At 34.7% G+C, this 16,108-nt stretch overlaps 1 long non-coding RNA gene across 4 annotated transcripts in view; it reads left to right on the forward strand.

Moving 5' to 3' along the window:
* The window catches only part of LOC106669208, a 487,453-nt gene that overhangs the window by 222,890 nt on the left and 248,455 nt on the right, over positions 1-16,108 (forward strand). For 3 of the 4 annotated variants that reach the window (XR_001340901.2, XR_002910357.1, XR_001340902.2), the window contains exon 4: positions 7,353-7,381. This is a non-coding gene — a long non-coding RNA (uncharacterized LOC106669208). Of the gene's footprint in view, positions 1-7,352; positions 7,386-16,108 lie in introns of all 4 variants that reach the window. The other variant, XR_002910358.1, reaches the window with a different exon arrangement.

Below are 16,108 nucleotides of genomic sequence, written 5' to 3' on the forward strand. Positions count from 1 at the left end.
TCACCATGGCGATTGCAATGTAATTACATGGGGCGGGGTATCTTGTACGTGGGAGAACAAATGATTATTTCAGCTAATGAAACCTTGGTTTAAAATAACACAATAAGTTGTTTTCTTTACTTATCGTTTGACAATTTCTTTTAACCTAAAGTTTAAAGGTAGCAGCTCTCAGAGAGAAACTTCTGTTATTGAAACTCTCTTTATAATAAAAAAGGAGGAAGAACATTTACTACCTGTTGCCATCACCACACCGCACTTTTCCAACGCATTCTTCATGGATCGAAAAATCCCCCTTCCCAATTTCCGCTTTCAAATTGAAGAATTGGCCACAATTCAATGCGCTCTATGACTCTTGTTCATAATGGTCAAAATGTACATGCTTCCCTGAAGTTTAAATGTCTAAAATCCTGTTTAAAGGATGAAGCCTTTTCAGCCATTTCAGGATTTCAAATGTCTCATGAACATTACGAATTGTAGAGACGTGTAGAGCCATTGTCGATCGCTATCAAGACTGTCTTAGAATAGCGGCCATGTTCTTACACAAGGTCATATATTTCAAGTTCATTAATTCACAAATTTCTCTCCCTTCGTCTTCCCTTACCTTTGACCTAACAAATAACGCTAATTGTAGTATATTATAGTAATTATATATACTATAATTATTGTTATTGAAAACTAGACACTAAAAAGTAAGAACACTACAATTAAATAGAATGTTTTTTGATCAAATTAATGGGTTGAAAGGAAATTTTCTTTTTCGTCGTTTTGGTACGGATAATTACCTTTAAGAAACTGTTCGTTTGAATATTTCTGATTATCTTCTCATTAATTATGTGAGTGTGTATACACTCTTGCCCGTTCATTTAAATCCAATCAATTTGATTTGAAGTAATTTTGAATGCAGGTATTGTGTTTAATATTTTTTACAATTTAGGTACGAACCCGCTCGTGATACTTCCTTTTTCGTCTCAAAAGAGTTTTGGAAAAAGAGGATCGAAAGTTGAGAGAATACAGCTTTTTAATTTAAGACATAAAAACTTTACCCATCGGTTCCTCTTGCAGTTGGGATTTGATAGGTGATATTTTAGTTGGAATGGTAGATTTTGACGTGACAAAGATTATACAATATATAACAGATGAGAGTCTTCAAATAGCATAAGAGGGGGGGAATTGCAAAGTTAATTAAGGTGAGTTGCTACCGAACTCTGAATTGTTTGATATATATTTTATCATGATCGTTGTAGCCGGGTTAAATAAGGCGCGAGCTTGTGTGTTCGCGAAACCAATAATGAAAATAATTAAATAGTCTAAAATTAAATACAATCCCGATAACTTAGGTTTTGATTCAAGTCGGTTATATCGAGCTTGCGAATTATTAAGGAAACGTATAATCCATGCGAAGATACGACGTAAACGAATGAGGGAAGAGAACCGTTCAATTTCATCAATCAGAGGGTTATTCAATTTAGAATCACCAAGGAAGCACGAACTTTTCTGTTTTAATTTGGGAAGTGAGAATGAAGTTTACTACTAACTGAAACGGAAGCGGCCAGGGGGAAGCAGTTTGGGTTAAAAAGTCGCGACGCTGAAGACAGAACTTAAGAGTATCAGGAACCATGAATAATTCGTGAGCTAATCAGCAGGATTTAAAGCTGAAGGAATCTGCGCCCAAGTTGCAAGTGGAGCATCTTCAGAAATTGACACCACCCTATTGGCAACGAATGTTTTCAGAAGGCTGTTGAGGCCGAGTCAACACCTAAGACAATACGATCTGGGAATCGGAGACTAACTTCGAAATGGTTACCGATATCGGTAAGCTGGCCACTTGTACTGATTTATCTAGTTGCGCTAACAGTACAGCAGCGCCAAGTTCAAGGCGAGGAATTGACACGGCCTTGAGAGAGGCAACTTTAGTTTTTGCCTTCAATAAGTTTGACTAATAATGACCTGAATTTGAGAGGATGCAAAGGTAGACGGCTCCACCATCTCCCTTCTCAGAAAAATCTCCGCAAAATCCAGCGAATGTCATGCTAGTATTAAATGTAGAAACACTACATCTAGGGATGAGAAGGGTGAATACCATGATGATTTCCTGAGTTAGCCGAACCAAATCAGCTTCCAAATAAGGAGGAATCAAGTCCCATTCGACCTTGGTTAGCCATAATTTTCGGAAAATCACATTCATAGCATAAACCAAACAAGGTCAGGTCAGTGTGTTAGAACGCTTTGTAGCTACATCCTGGAACGAGGACACTCGAAACATGAATGTGTCTGTGCTTTCGGCTTCTAGCTGAAGCCTAATATTTTAACCGTTTGTCCCCCATCGTCGAAAAAATTCGATGTGAACTGCGGGATCCTTCCCTCACCGCTACTCCCTTAAGAGCTACTTGTACATTTACGGAGCTGAAACAGCCTTTTCTGAACAAAGCACGTAATTGTTCACGCAGAACGATAGCAGAAGGGACATCCTCGGCTCCGGTGATCGCGTCGTCGACGGGCAAGTTTTTCAACATTGCGTGCGAACCAGCGGGATTAGGTGTATCTTCATCAGAAACAAGCTGATGAATTGCTCGGATAGCCAAATAACAGGAAGGGGCGAGACCGAGGTGACAGTAGACAGTTCAATTTCTTAAACATTTTCATCTGGAGAGGGACGCCAAAAAATGTTTTGGGCATAAAGGTCTGCAGGACGAACTAAAACTGGCCGGTACATCTTTTGAGCGTCGGCGCAAAGTGCAGTATTGTGGTAGCGAAAGTACATCAAAATGTTGGAGATACGATTTTTTAATTTTGGGCCAATGAATAAACGATCTAATAGGAAACAGACGGGAACGGACGCGTTGAGAACCACCCTTTCTACGGTGGTAGATGTCGATTCCTTAGTGACAACGTGATGTGGAATTACATAGAGGACTGGGTTTTTGGTAAGAGACATGTGTCCCAACTCTAATATTATTGATTGTGTTATAATCCATTACCCGGCAGACGGATTGTGATCCATGCCTGTATTATGCTAATAATCATTGTTATACTCGTAGAAATAAAAATCATATATATATAAAACATCCATTACTGCTTTGACCAGCAAATTAATAAAAATGATGACTGATGCACTGAGCGTGGTGTTCAATCCTTTTTTAAAAAAGATAGTTCCTACTCACAGTAAGTTTAATTTCAAACATAGGGAATTGAACCAGATTGATTTGTTGATTTTGAGCATGAAAGTCTTAATTTATAATACAGATTTAAAAGTACTTGTTTACTAACAGATTTTAAGTAAGTGGAGGTAATATAACTGATTGTGTTATATTATTATTATTATTATATTACCTGATGACTTAAAATCATGTATGAAGATTTTTTAGGATTTATTAACAAGCCATGGTCACTAGTCCATGCCTTTATATTGATTAACATGCTATGTTGACAATGCTTAATAGCACTACATATATTGTTTACACGTAGAATAAACAGCATAAAGAACAATAATGTTCCTTGTGGAACTCCATGATTGATAGTTATCCAACTAGACATTACATCTTGACCCATCTTCGTACACATTTTTCGATTATTTAAGTATGATCGGAACCATTGGATTGTCCCCTCAGAGAAATTGAAAAATTTCGAACTGGATAATAATTTGTTTAAACTATTAACAGCACGTTTAAAATCTATAGCAGTGTGCACAGTCACTGGACTGTTATCATTGTTTTTTCTAATAGAATCAGTTAGATGAACTACAGATGTTTGTGAATTGTGGATTTTTCTAAAACCTGACTGGAATTCATTCATTCAGGACTAATTATTATTAATATAACTGCTAATGGTATTATAAAAGATTTAGTCCATAATCTTAGGTAATGTGGAGATCAACCTTATTGGCCTATAGCACTCGCATTTATCAGGTGGAAATTTTTTTACAATAGGTATTACCAATGCCTTTTTCCAAGTGTATGTGGCAGTTTTAACGGCAACATTATATATATTACATAGAACTTTAGAAATAAACTTTATAATATTTTTTAAAAATGCTGCTTTTATTCCATCAGGACCAGGTGATCAAGATTTTAATCTAATAATTTCTTCGATTATCTGTACTTCGGTTATTGCGTTAAATTTAAATGTATTAATTAATTGTGGGATTCGTATTTTTATTTTCATAATACTGTATTAAATTGTTACAAACCGTGTTATTTGCTCCTAATTCACTAAAATATTTATGTATGACAGATTCAAATTTGTAGTTAAGGTATTCTAACTGATTCGCATTGATTACTTTCTATAATAGGTACATCCTTTAGGCCAAGCAATTTTCCTCCTACGATAGAACATTTTCTTTTTAGGCCCATAAACACACTCACACTATTTACATGCTCCTTCCATGAGAGGCCTATACATAAAAAGTGGTAACGCGGTGAGATAAGTGGGTCAAGATAAAAATTATTTTCCACTAAGGACGTGTTTATTGCGATACGAGGGCGATTATGGTTCTGAAAGAGGATGATGTCGAGATTCTAATCAACCCCATCCTTTGTTCGTCGTTTAGACTGCGCCAAATCTCCCGGCTTTGTGCCTGAGGCCCTCTTGCCGAGAGGTTATCCGTCCTGTGAGCTTTTCCTCTAATAACCGAGTCGCGATTTACATTTCAAGTTTTATATTTCTTTGTGAAAAATGGCGCGAAACAAGATGAAAGGGAGGTCTTTTTTAACAAATACTTTTTATTCCTTCTTTTGAACATAAAATAGTATGTACTGCGTTATTAATATCGCAACAGCTTTTGTGCAAGAATTTTTTTCTTCATTTGTAACCTACTCATATTAGTACATAATACAACTATGATTACGTGGCGGGTTCTCGAGTTGAGGATATATACAGAGGGCTTCAGCAGAAGAGTTAGGATGGATCGAGATGTTGTTGTGAACCTTTTGGAATCGAGAACGGACCAGTTTGTTGCCAAAAGATATGTTATGGATTGTGATGATTGAAACCTCGTGAGAGCTATGACAATTTCACTAATGGCTTTTGATTGGAGGATTGGATGTGCTGGACTTTGGAAGGCATAGTTTAGTCTTAAGCGACAACTTAACAAAATATTGTTAGGACCGAAATCTGTTTTGAACGAGAAAACTAAACCATCTATAAACAAGACATTATTGCAGCCACTTTGGACACACGGATTGAAAATCTGGGATTCTGCCAAGCCAGCCAATATCCAGCGCCTCCAACACTTCCAATCAAAAGTCTTCAGATAAATCGTCAAAGCTCCTTACTTGGTCTCTACTTTCGTATCCACAAAGATCGCAACATTCATATAACATAACATAAACATGTGTATGTGTCTTTACTGTCACCTTATATTACATAATTATGTGAAAAGAAAAAGCAAAAGAAAAGGGATTCCACGTTGTCAGTGATCAGCGGTTGATCGGTTAACCAGCGTGAACCTACTAGATGAATAGATGAACCCAATGAATTTTATAATAAATAAACAATATAATCCTCATATGACTGATTTCGGTGTATTCCCTGCAAATTGTCCGTCGTCAGGCCGCTTTGAACATATGTATATCAAAGTGTACGCGAGTACTCTACACCCTGTGTGACTCGGCATGTTCGAGCACGTTCACTTGACTGTCCGTAATTGTGTTTATCAAAGGTGTTTCATGTGCTTTGTGAGGTCCCGTCACGCGAAATGCACCGATACGGGCTCTCTAGATACATAGGTATTTTTCGACCATTCCTGTTTATTGATTTGTATAACAGTAATTCCCAAATCTTCGTGTTATTTCTGTGGAATAATAACCATTTACATTGTTTTGTGGTCATTTCTGATCAAATTGTTCTGCATATTCTCGCTGTTTTGTTTTTCGTACTAGTTCGGCTTTTCGCCAAAGATTCCAGTCTTCATGGTATATCTGCGTGATCACTGTTTAAAACTTTTATAAGGTTGCAAAAGATGGAAAGTATGAGTCAGTGTTCTCGACGAATTAAGACTGATTTTTGTAAGGTTAGGCAATACAAATTGATAGGAAATGACCAAACAACAAATTCGCTACCCAGTAGATCTTAAAACAATTTAATGTTATAAATGATGGGACCAAGAATGCTCCCTTGCGGGACGCCACATTGCACCCATCACATTATAAGGTCAATGTGTTATTGGATGGTGGAGATGGCTCGGCTAGGATCCGGGTTAATTGATGAAATTACGATATTATCTGAACGTTAATGCAGGTGGGATATTTAAGGAAATCAGCAGCATTAATGGTATAAAAATGGGACTAAGAATGCTCCCTTGAGAGACGCCGGCCTATATTGGTCTGTCATCTGCGTACTCACTGGCCGACCTGCAGAAGAGACCAGTCAAATAGATTTATTTACATACATTTATGGACATGTATTAATCAAGTAATCAGAAAAGTCCTTATAGTAAATTCAAGAATGTCCTCTCTTTTATGAATGATTTTATGAAATATTGTAATATAAAACAAGATTCTATTGAAGGTGAAAATAAAGATAGAGAGATGGAAGTGGAACATCCTGGTAACAGCCAGTTTATTTCACTAACCGCACATGCATAATGTATTTAATATAAAAGTCATATGTGTTTGCCGTGGCTAATATATTTCATTGATACTTCTCATTCCTCAGTGTTAAAATATCAGGGTATAATCGATTTTTTTAAAAACATCTCATCGCAAATCCGTGCTTTGTGATTAATTAGTCGTATTTCGATCTCTTAACTCAGTTTAAAAAGCGTTCTTGATTCGCTGACAGGAATACTGCATATTTTGCTTTTATTCTGCATAGTCAGTAAAATGACTTGTGAGTCAAATCTCTTTTAGCAGCGAGAAGGATGTGCAGGTTGAGTAAATGAAAGAAGCAGTGGAAAGGTATTTAGGCGAAGTAGCACTAGAATATGAAGTAGTAGAATCAACTCATAAAAATTTATTGCAGTTTCTAAGTACAGAAAAGGGTTTGTACCGATATTGCAGTTTCTTTCGGCATGGAAAACCTTTTTTTGACATAAACGTAAATTAATGTTACATGCGTATCGCTTCAATTTGTCAATGATGCTATAAACCTGTAGACCTTGATTGTCCCTGGTAATCTTCGCTTGCCCACTCTCTTCTAGTTGTTATTGACTTTCAGGCAAGTCTCGGCATTTCGCTTCTTTGTCAATTACCGCTGAAGGATAGAACAAGATATTCTAGAACGATCAAGCGACAAAACGTGAAGGTGACTTAGTTACCGATACAAAGAAAATAACGTCGTAGTAATGGCATTAAATATTTTTTAAATCCACAAATTATTAAATACTAATTCATAAGATCATTAATGTTCTGTTTCAGAGAACGACTCTAAACTTGAAGATTGGAAAGTAAGTGAGTATGCACTTAAGTTAATGCATTGTTGTTTTTAAAAAATATCAGAAAAATATATTTCCTTGCACGCCTTTCATTGTATTTTCAGTTAATCAAAACTTAATAAATAAATGAAAAATCCCATCTCAATCCGGTTGGTGATATCAATCAAACTCAATGGAACATAGCATTAGAGTGGATTACTGATGTCCGATAAAAGTGATTCCCATTTTTTAAAAGGGTTTGAAATGTATTTTCGAAACAAACAAAAATAATCCGATCGTTGGTTTGTTCAGCTGAATGGACATCAAATAAATACAGGATAATAAATTAAATATGGTTTAGTTACGCTTTGTCGACAATTGAAAACGAATTTCCATCCTTTTCCTTGAAAATCCGGTATTAGTTAAATTTAGTATCCAACTGATTTAACGTTAAAAACAGTTATTTCAAAAATAATACGATTAGAGAGCAATTATTAGCTTAAAGGACAACTCGGTTGAGAACAATTGAAAACATTTAGTTCTTTGAAAGGACGACTAGCGACTGCAAGCAATAAACGTCAAAGTGAGGACGAATACAAACGAAATATATAGGAAAATGAATTTAGACTCCCCTCACTGGTATTAATGTTTGCGAATAGGGTGGTTTAGTGCCCTTAAGCACTGCATGGCAGGGATTCTGATTGGCCCTGGTTAACAGACTCCCATCGGAAAAATAGAGGGGAGTTGCCTGTAAAATACAATAGATGTGTACGAACCCTGGCGTGTAAAAAGTTAGTAGAACAACCGGTAAACGTGCACCTCCGCGCGCATAAACGCAAAAATGTACAACCCGTATGACTAAAGCTAGTACAGAGCAAAAATTAATTGGAGTAGTTCGTTAACAACGAGAAATCCTTCAGTCTTGCTGTTTTACAAAAAAAAAAATTTAAGGCAAGTTTAAGGTGATAATGTTTATGTATATATTTATTATTAAACAAATGAAAACGTCAAATACAAGATCACCTTTTTTTGGCGCAGTCATTTTGTTTAAAATGGAAGTGAGAGTCCTTGAAAATTTTTAAGGACTGTGTGGTGTTTAGTGACCGTTAGTTAATGATTATTCGAAGATGGTGAGATGCGGTCTGGTGTGACGTAGGTTTTAGAAAAACGTTGTCTTTATCGTGCCAACGTTTCGATCTTTATTGAAATCATCTTCAGGGCTCAAGGTGTGTTTTTTCTGTTCCATTATTTTCTGTCGCTTGCACTCTCAACACGACAGACTGGAATGACACATCTGCACGAAAAACTAACACCTTTTGTTCCCTATTAATCTTTAAGTAAGAATAAATAATAGAAAATCTTTTTTAAAAATAAAAAAGAAACTTTAATCAAGAGCTTTTTAAGACTTGCGCTTCGCTCTAGCATACAATATTCACTTCTCGGAAGAAAGGTTGAGTTATGGACATGACACCTACACTCTTTGTCCCGAAACCTAACCATTCGTAACCTAACCCCAACCGAAACTCACCCAAACCAAAACTCTAACCATTCAAAATCTTACCCGTCATTCACTCTACCCCCTACCCCTAATCCTAACCCAACCATAACGAACTTGTTCCTAACCATATACATAATTGGGTCAGAATTAATTTTTGCAGTGAAGATTCGTTGTCGGAGACCATCAATTTCAGAACTGAGGTGTTAATTTCCTTTGCACAATGAAAAAATTCACCCTCATTATTCACTGGCATTTTGTTTCATATATTCAGTAGGTTTACCAGAGGTTTAATTTGTTAAAAACATCCGGAAATTGAAAATATTTCCCTTGCTTGCCTTGATTGAAATTCTATTTGCAATGTCGGAGGAAACGCTGATTATTTGCTGACTACATTCATTCGATTTTGCAATCTCGTCTCAATATATACGAAACTTTTATATTAATTTATTACAACGAGCATACTTTTGAAGAAACAATTCACAACTTTCCCTAATTAAATTTCAAAATGTTCAAAACCGTTTTATGTTGTGTTTCTAAACATAAATATGTATAAAAATCCCATGAACTCAGAAAAGAGAATTTGCTTTTTAGCACTTTGAGGCCGCTATGTACATAAAAGATTGCGTATATCACACTCTACAACTGTTGTTTTTCCTCGCAGACCCGAAACGCTTCTTATCTCTTTAATTAAAAACCGGTTATTTTCTTTCGCCGTCCAAAATGAATTATTAATAAGACACATTCAACTTGCCGAAACAGCAAAATAAAAAAATATTTTTAACGACTTTAGGACTGTTTCAAGCCTTAAGTCCATTTGTCCCTTTGTCTCAAACCTTAAAGTAGCAATTTTAATTATTATTAGTTTAAAAAAAGTGCGACCACTCATTTGTTTGTTTAAACTGATTACAATTATTCGAGATTTTGTATGCTGAAAAAATATTTTAGCGGGGAATGAAAAATGGTGTATTTGAGTGTGTAAAAAAAAGTGTAACGTCATGTGTTTACATACATGATCGTAGCAAATATCTGTGAGTTGTTACCTTTGTCTACCGAAATTGAATTAGGCTCAATTAACAAGTGAAATTCCATTATTCAATAAAAATGTATTGTTCTTGTTTCTACCTTCTAATTTACCGCACATAAGTAAACATTCATTGTTTAGTATCCGCCTGTGTTCACAGAAGGATTGAATAGCTGGGATTTATTGTATTAAATTCAAAATGAAGCGGACAATATTACGATTTTATGTATTTATTCTGCAGAGATACATATTCAAAAACAACTATCCTTGTATGTTTTACGAGACAGTCTATTGGAAAACATAAAGACGTGTACATTGAAAATTATATTAGTGAATCTATTGATTATATCATTTAAATGATGTATCATACATCGTACATTTTTTTTATTTTAAAACCCATAAAGCTTTATTTAAGGGCAAAAGCCGTTTACCAATTTGCATAAACGCCTCACAAGAATACAGTATTGAAAATTAAAATATTTATTACATGTATATCTATTAATTGGGCTTAAAATTTTTTTATTCATATTAATGACACAATTAAGGTTCTAAGTCACGCAAGATGTTTTCGTTTGTTTATCATTTTGGCTGTTTTTAATTTCAATTAGTGCATTTTGCTATGAATTTTGGCCATAGAGGAGAAATTAGATACATCAATTTCACTAAACAAAGACAAGTACAAAAGAGATAAAAATAATGCAAACCATACCTAACATAACACAAACACAGTCAACAAATAATAAACAATAGACACAAAAAAGCAAAACGACACTACAAAAACAGACACTAAATGGACCACATTGACATACACGTAGATGGAGGAAAACGTATTCCCCCTCAAACGGCTACCCACCAACGGACAAAATAGAAAGAGAGTGCCAGAAAGAAAGCAGTAGGGGAAAAACTTAGTTTTTTTTGTTGTCAATGTACACTCAATGAGAGGAATGTTCTGCTAAATGTAAAATATAATTTGTTGGTCAGTGATGTGTTTGCTCGTTCACCTTACCTCTGTTTTATCCCCCGGAACATTACACATAATGGTTTCGAATAATTGTCAGCGTTGACTTGATAAATGAAATAGTTTCCAATACAACTTTAAATTGAAAGTGTGTTTTGTTTCATTTAGATGGTCCTTAAATTCCGAAAACTTGTTCGATTAGGCAAGTGTTCTTTAACTCTCGTTTTAATTGCTCTACCGTTTTGTCCTATATCTCTAACGTCGCTATCATTACTAAGTTGGTAAAGGGCGCTTTTCGCCAAGTTTTGAACCTTGTCTTTAGGTTCTGAGAGGACGTTTCTAAGTGAACACATATCTCTAAAATCTTGTTTAAGAATTTTAACTACTTTTTCTGATAGTTCACCAATGTACGGCAAACAAAGAAAACTTAATTATTCATTTCTGTTGGGGTGGATGAATCCAATTGTTAGTACTTTTAAAGTTAATATTTTTATTCTTTTAACTAGCAACCTATCAATAAACATTTCTTGATATCCATTGTTTTTAGCTAAGGTTTTAATAGTTTGTAATTCTTTTTTATAACTGTAGGTATTAAAGAGAGTTTTAACATACGGTCTATCAGCCAAATGAAACCAGCGGCTTTTTGGATACATGGGTGAGAAGAATCCGGTGATATGGTTTCTGTAGTTTTGGATTTTCTATATACGGCTATTTCGAGTAGGTTGTTTAATATGGACAGTTACGTCTAAAAAGTTAAAAAACAACCAACTTTATTAATTTCCAATGTAAAATTTATATTACAATACACATAATTGGTTGGAGGAATTCTATAGATCATCTAGTGTTCCCGATCATGTGCATATAAAATCGTCTACATAACGTTTCTAAAAACGAACAAATTCAATTAATTTGTTGTTAGATCTGAAAAGATTATTTTTCAAAATCCTTTCATTTCATAAAATATATTGTTGAATTTACAATAATTCGAGAGTGGGCAGATATTTAAATGGACAATTATATCATTTTTTACAAATTCTTTAATAGAATTCTCCGTAAATTTATGTTTTAAAATTTTGTACATTATTTAACAGGGATATTTGTGAATAAATTGATAGCATCAAATGACACTAAAACACAGTTGTTATGTATATTTATGTTCTTTAATTGTTTTATCAATTGTAAAGAATTGTTAATACTGAAGTAGGCTTGAAATTGGTGTGAGTTTTCAATATTTTTTCAATTGTATTCGCTAGTTTTTCGCATGAAGAATTACAAAAGAACACTGGTCATATTTGTGTTCCTTGTGAATTTTGACCATACCGTATAGGTGGGTTTGGGTTCATTGGTATTAGTTGTTTAACTGCATACTGGTCATTTAAGAAAAAAGCCACTATTTTTTAGGGCTGGTTGAACTTTAGGTTTTAATTTTAAGGTGGGAACATTTTTTGTTTCTTTACAATCATTATTGTTTAGAAATTCTTCAAGTTTAGAAACGTATTTTTGATGTTCAATGATAATTATACTCTTCCATTTATCTGATTTTAAAATAACGTTGTTATTTAATAACGTGGTGGTATAGATGGAGTGCCGTCCCGCATAATATTTCAGAGATATTTAATAACATTTGACTCGGAATAATAAATATAAAAAAATAGTACCAAATACAGACCCATTTTTAAACCTGAAAAGAACAATATTTTTACACAACTTTTTTACGACAAAATTGTTGTTTTAATTTTTTTAAATATTCAACATAGCTCAATTTAAATATTAATAATTTCACAAGATTTTACCGGTTGATGTAAAAATGTTTGATAAATTTTCACTTATTTCTATTCTTTCAAGTTGACAACAATAGTTAAGGGTCATGGTCAGTGCAAATTGAATGCAACATTGAATAAGAAGACCGAAATGTCGTAAATTCGTGGCAATTGATGATCGCCGAAAATGTCAAACATACACACAAAAGCCGCATGAATCCGTAGTTATTGCAGATTATATTGCACTCCTCGATGACAAAGGCGACCATTAGAATTGGCCGATCGCCAGGGGCCGAATTGTTCGACATTCACTGGCCAACAATACATAAGAGTTTCTTCTGCATTAAATTTCTTATTCACCATGTTTATTACAATATGATGTTCCAAAAAGTCCACAGCAAGAACTTTTAAAGAAACAATTTTTTAAGCAAAAAGTAAACAAATTTAAAAAGATTTTTATTAACTGTTTTTGCTTGAAATATTGGTGGATTTTCCTCAATATTTGAAGAGTAAATTATTGATTATTATTGATTTTCTTATCCTCACTGTCCCTGTCAGAAGCGTTCCAGCGTTTTTCCATCTTTAGTGTTGAGTCTGTTTAAAATAAGAGAAGATCGGCAGACCAAAATAATTGGAAACGACCAAATTTAAGGGCCATTGCAACAACTTAGTTTAATCTCAGTTCAGTACTGATCTGAGTTCAACTCAAAATTTCCCCTTTTCAATGTATCTTAAAACGAGTTCAAATTATGAACCTGGTTCAACTTTGAACGGCCGTAGAGCGATTTGAAACAGTTTTTGTTTACATGTTTTCATAAAAATTGATCAACTTTTGAATCAAGATTTGAGTCCGATCCAACTTTTTTGGCACCGTTAACATGTCCACCGTGGATGACACTATAATGTCGTGGTTTGGCATATGACACCAATTTGACATCAAGCTCTCAGTTGTTTCAAACACCTCATATATCCTCATGATGTACAAGTCTAACTAAATAGGTCTCTCTAAAAGTGGCAACGACGGATTCTACGTTAGGACACAGTTTGTAGCACCATTGAAGCCCTTGCTCTTGCACAGTTGTAACGTCATTCGATACGAGATTGAAAGTTTCATCAGTCAAACCTGCAATGTTCCAGTTTCCAGCAGGACTTCAGGAAAAAGAATCAATGGGTGTAACCTAAGGACGCCTATTCCCTCTTCGCTATGTAATGAACACAAAGTAGTATGTCTTCTTTCAATTTTTCATTCTAATATAAATAATGTTTTTGGGCTGTATGCACTTTTTTATGCGTGACCATTTTGTTTGATTGTTTTTGCGTTATCGGCTTAGTGGGGTCGGGTTAGGTTAATTCATAACAGGGAAAGAAAAGTTAGGTAACTTAAAACCTAAGTAGGGTTAGAGTTCGGTAAAGTTGGGTAAGATCTACGGTAAAGGACAAGTTAGATTACATTAGGTAGGGTTAGGGGTTACACATCGAATTTATCACTGTTCCTCTGTTTCTCTTGTATCTTTTTTCTCTTTTTTTTATGTAAATGAATAAAATTTCGTGTTTAAAAGACTATTTTTTATAACTCAAAATATATTTGCTACGCAAGATTTTCTGTATATGTATAGTGCATATAAGTCTTCAGGTGGTGCGTTAACATTGTCTCCATCAGTGTACTATTTTTTTTTTTGGGGGGGGGATCCAGCAATTTGTACGGATAAGATTCGATAAATATGCTCTTTGTATCTTTATATCTTTTCTTCAACAACCAGTTGCCTATGTTAAACATTTTTTTATACCTATAATGTTTGTAGTAGTGTTGTGGTAATTAGAGAAAATACATTTAAGAAAATGATTGTAACTTTGTAATTTGTCTATAAGTCAGGCAAATCAAGCGACTTTTTAATTGGTCACAACTTTCAAATATAAACTAATCCTTTGAACTGATCATCCAAATGTTGAAGATATTTTGTTAAATTAAGATAATATTTATTGGTCCGAAAAAGGGGTGGCTTTGTGTTGAACCAAAATATCATTTATATGCAGCGTTTTCAAAAAACCTTTTTCATTTTGGAATATTAAACTGTTTATAAACAAATAGTGGATAGTTTTTAATTTTATTTGTCAGAGCTAACTGAAATAAGATTTGTGGACTTTACTTTGTCCATCATTACAAATAGATTTATCACGTTGGAAGTCAATTCAGTTGTTAAAAATGTTCAGGTTGGGGGAAGAATTCTGGTTCTGCTCCCACGGAAATCAAACCGGGACGTATTGGTGCCATGTGAACGCCACGTGTTCCGAAAGCTCTAAAAGTCGGGGATGACGGCCCGAACTGCGGTCACACTAACCGACCGGGTTGAAACTTCATTTGGACTTTGGACTTTTTTTATTTATTTGCCGATTCCCTCTTCGGGTTGTAGGGGCCGATTTTACAGCCAAATCCGATTCCGTGAGTTTTCCACTTGTCGATGGGATAACGCATTTATCTCAGAGGCTCTTTCCAATTTTTATGTACCGTTCCCGGTCGTGTCCCATGCCAGGTTGAAATGAAAATATTCAGTTTCTAAATTGAACAAGCTCATTCGGTAATTAAAAATGAGTATGATGAAGAAATTACCGATGAAGGCTGCATTAAAATACAACATTATATTATTCCAAGCTATTATTATTATTCCAAGCTTCCTAGTTATTACAGCATAGAAAAATGTTGACCATATTGCAAGATTTTTTTCACGAGGCTATTGAAACCGCGTAATTGAAACAAATCCCATTTATAAGTATATTAGGTTCGAATGAACGGCCGCGTGATTTGAACCGGGGACCTTTAGCTTGCAGTGATGAGCGCCGAGTCAACACCGAAACCATTTCGGCCACCGACGCCCCCTTATTAGAAAATCTTACGAAAATAGTTATTATTTACCAAACGTGCCAAAATAGGCAAAGAGATAGATAGATATATAGATGGATAGATAGATAGATAGGTAGATAGATAGATAGATAGATAGATAGATAGATAGATAGATAGATATAGATAGATAGATAGATAGATAGATAGATAAATAGATAGATAGAGAGAGAGTGAGAAAGAGAGAGTGAGAGAGAGGGAGAGAGTGAGAGAGAGAGAGAGAGAGAGAGAGAGAGAGAGCGAGAGAGAGAGAGAGAGAGAGAGAACTTGCACAGTATATGATAAAAATGTAAAAGTCTGAATAAGAGGATGAAAACAATGAAAATCGATAATGATGAAGCTAGAGGCTCATATGAGGTAGGGAAGAATTTAGATTGCAAGTCTTGAACAGGTAGGAACGATGGAAATAGTTAATTATGGAACATTTGGAAATATTGGAGTGTAAATGTTTTTCGGAACACCACTCACTTAAGGCATGAAAGGGTTTCTTGTAGAAAAGATATATCGAAAAATTCTATGGATTGCTACATTTGTAGATCATTTGCGAATAATAAAAACGAAACGTTAGTGAGAGATCGTTTTATGTCATAAAAACATTAAAAAGTGGGCCTAAGTTTGATAGATTTG

This window comes from Cimex lectularius, unplaced genomic scaffold (assembly GCF_000648675.2).
Source record: "Cimex lectularius strain Harlan isolate CLEC.00 unplaced genomic scaffold, Clec_2.1 scaffold213, whole genome shotgun sequence".
In the NCBI taxonomy this organism is placed as follows: Eukaryota; Metazoa; Arthropoda; class Insecta; order Hemiptera; family Cimicidae; genus Cimex; species Cimex lectularius.